The sequence below is a fragment of the Panthera onca genome, chromosome D4 (genome assembly GCF_046562875.1).
Source record: "Panthera onca isolate mPanOnc1 chromosome D4, mPanOnc1 haplotype 2, whole genome shotgun sequence".
Lineage (NCBI taxonomy): Eukaryota > Metazoa > Chordata > Mammalia > Carnivora > Felidae > Panthera > Panthera onca.
Genome location: NC_138351.1, coordinates 19317634 through 19321557, shown reverse-complemented (window position 1 = coordinate 19321557; position 3924 = coordinate 19317634).

Below are 3924 nucleotides of genomic sequence, written 5' to 3'. Positions count from 1 at the left end.
AAACTTTACAACAATGATCAATCAGAAAATATAATTAAAAAAAATTCATAGTATCAATGAAATTCATAAAATATCTAGGAAACAACAAAAATTCACAATACCTCTGTGAAGTAAAAAGTAAACTTTACTCTGGGAATGCAAGCTGGTGCAACCACTCTGGAAAACAGTATGGAGGTTCCTCAAAAAAGTAAAAATAGAACTACCCTACGACCCAGCAATTGCACTACTAGGCATTTATCCACGGGATACAGGTGTGCTCCTTCGAAGGGACACATGCACCCCCATGTGTATAGCAGCACTATCGACAATAGCCAAAGTATGGAAAGAGCCCAAATGTCCATCCATGGATTAATAGATAAAGAAGATGTGGTGTATATGTACAATGGAATATTACTCAGCAATCAAAAAGAATGAAATCTTGCCATTTGCAACTATGTGGATGGAGCTGGAGGGTATTATGCTAAGTGAAAGTAGCCAGAGAAACACAAAAATCATATGACTTCACTCATATGAGGACTTTAAGAGACAAAACAGATGAACATAAGGAAAGGGAAACAAAAATAATATAAAAACAGGGAGGGGGAGGGGCGCCTGGGTGGCTCAGTTGGTTGAGCCTCCGACTTCCGCTCAGGTCATGATCTCACGGTCGGTGAGTTCGAGCCCCGCATCCTGCTCTGTGCTGACGGCTCAGAGCCTGGAGCCTGCTTTGGATTCTATGTCTCCCTCTGTCTCTGACCCTCCCCCGTTCATGCTCTCTCTCTGTCTCAAAAATAAATAAACATTAAAAAAATTTTTTTTAATTAAAAAAAATGGAGGTGACAAAACAAAAGAGACTCATAAATATGGAGAACAAACTGAGGGTTATTGGAGGGGTTGTGGGAAGGGGTATGGGCTAAATGGGTAAGGGGCACTAAGGAATCTACTCCTGAAATCATTGTTGCACTATATGCTAATTTGGATGTAAATTTTAAAAAATAAAAAATAAAAAATAAAATTAAAAAAAGAAATAAAAAATAAAAAAAAATCTAGAAGAAAAAAAGGTGAACTTTATTCAAAGTCACAGAGCAAATGTGAATAAATGGACAGATTTTCATGCTCTTGGTTGGGATGACTTAATAGTATAAAGTTGCCATTTCACCCCAAGTTAATATATAAATATAACAAACTTTCAACTAAATGTTCAGGTGGATATTTTAAAATGAAATATTTTTTTCTAAAATGTATATTGTTATGTCATAGCCAATCTCTTTTTTAAAAATTTATTTTTAAATGTTTGTTTATTTTTGAGAGAGACAGAGACAGAATGTGAGTGGGTTAGGGGCAGAGAAAGAGGGAGACACAGAATCCGAAGCAGGCTCCAGGGTCCAAGCTGTCAGCACAGAGCCCGACACGGGGCTCAAACTCAAGATCTGTGAGATCATGACCTGAGCCCAAGTCAGACGCTCAACTGACTGAGCCACCCAGGCGACCCTATCTCATAGCCAATCTTAAAAGTTAATCATTAAAGTTTCGCTATTGAGTATTTATCACACATGTTTGGTGTATAACTGCTACCCACTTAAGGAGGCTCCTTGTCTGCTAAAACATTTTGAAATAATAAATTTATGCTTATGCTTTCCAAAGTATGTTTTTCTATCACAATCAAAGTAATTATATCACTTTCTCCTGTAATCCATTATTGTGGTAAAGTGTATTGATAAATTTGCTCACGTTGAACCCTTCTTGAATTCCTGGGATATACTCTAATAGTTGAACATGGTTTTTAAAACATATGGATGGATTTTCTTAGCTAATATTTTACTTGCATAGTTGCATTTTTGTTTACAAGTGAATTTTTTCTTGTGTCGTCTTTAGTTTTAAAATTAATGTTATTATAGCCTCATGAATTGAGCGAGGTAGCAAGTTTTATGGAGCGACTAGCATAAGAAACTAGTTAACTTTAAATTTCAGTAAGACATGCAAAACAGGTGGCAGTCAGTATTTTTCATTTCTGTCACTTTCAAAACCATGGCTCTTTAACAAATGCGATTGAAAGAGTCCTGTTTATTTGAAGTAATCAAATCATAGTGTAGCCGTGAAGAAAAGACCTCAAAAATTAGACTGACTTTTAAAGTAATTGACTAAAGGCAGCCTACTTATTTTGTGTTCCATTTTTTAAGTCTCGTTAGCAACAGAATTATGCAAATTAAGGAACAGTGTTATTGAAGAACTCCCTGGCTTAAAAGAATTGTTGAATGTGTTAAAGAAAGAAGTGACAACGTTTTTACTCCTTGAAGTGTCAAGGCTGTTCTTAAAAAGGACAACATTAATTATAAATAGGTAACGAAATTCTTAACTTGAGATGGATGATCATTACAGCTCTTGCCATGAATATCTTTTGAAGACGTTGCTTCTTTTACCTGGATGCTACTAAATACCCCTCTGGCATTTGGGGAACAAGTGGAATCAAAGTATAGTGTTGAAGAAGGGATTAAAAATTCGTGAAAATGCAGAGCACTTGGGTGGCTCAGTAGGTGAAGCATCTGACTTCGGCTCAAGTCATGATCTCACGGTTTGTGAATTGGAGCCCCCCATGTTGGGCTCTGTGCTGACAGCTCAGAGCCTGGGGCCTGCTTTTGATTCTGTGGGGCCCTCTCTCTCTGCCCCTCCCCTGTTTGTGCTCTGTCTCTCAAAAATAACTCAATTTTAAAAAGCGTTTTCTAAAAATCGGTGGAAATGCTTTTTTCTGTCAGCGCGCAACATCTGAAACAGTTGTTGGTCAAGAGATTCAACTTAATTTTATTTACTTTATTATTTTTGAATGTTTATTCATTTTTGAGAGCGAGAGAGAAAGAGCGTGAGTGTGGGAGGGACAGAGAGCGAGGGAGACCCAGAATCCAAAGCAGGAACTGCTGACGAGAGCCAAATTGGCAGGGCAATAGAATTAAAGAAAGATGTACGTGAGCTGATGTTTATATACTGGGGATGGGTGGTTTGGGCTATAATACAGTGTACTTAAACTAGATTGGTTCAAACTTTATGGCCTTATAATTCAATTCCAGGAAGAGAGGCATTCAAGCAAAAACTGAGAGAACTATTTCCTAAAAATAGCGTGAGATTTGGAGGTTGAGAAAAATCACAGCTTTGGTGTCCAACATAATAGAACACAGCACGAATAAGGATCACATGTACTTTTACTAAATGGGAAGTTTGCTGAGGCATGTTGGAATGTTATGAGATATTGAGGAAGACTTTGAAATGACAAAAGGGAGAGAAGGAGAGAATTAATTATTCTCCTGAATAGTGAATCCCATCCAGATTGTCTCTTCCTTTCATGGTCTTTTTATTTTTTTTTATTTTTATTTTTATTTTTTTTCAACGTTTTTTATTTATTTTTGGGACAGAGAGAGACACAGCATGAGCGGGGGAGGGGCAGAGAGAGAGGGAGACACAGAATCGGAAACAGGCTCCAGGCTCCGAGCCATCAGCCCAGAGCCTGACGCGGGGCTCGAACTCACGGACTCACGGACCGCAAGATCGTGACCTGGCTGAAGTCGGACGCTTAACCGACTGCGCCACCCAGGCGCCCCTCATGGTCTTTTTAAAAGTTAAAGAAAAAAAAATATTGAGATATAACTGAGGTATAATATTATATATTGTTATATATTATATAATATTAATACGTATTATATAGTAATTTTTGGTATACCATGTAATTATTTAATATATGTATATATTGCAAAATGATCACTACAGTAAGTCTATTTAGCATCTATCAGCATAGATTCTTTTTTCTTGTGATGAGAACTTTTAAGATTTACTCTCAGCAGCTTTCAAATATGCAACATAGCATTATTAACTATAGTCACCATACTATATACTATATCCCCAGGACGTATTTATTTTATAACTGGAAGTTTATACCTTTTGACTCTCTTTACCCAT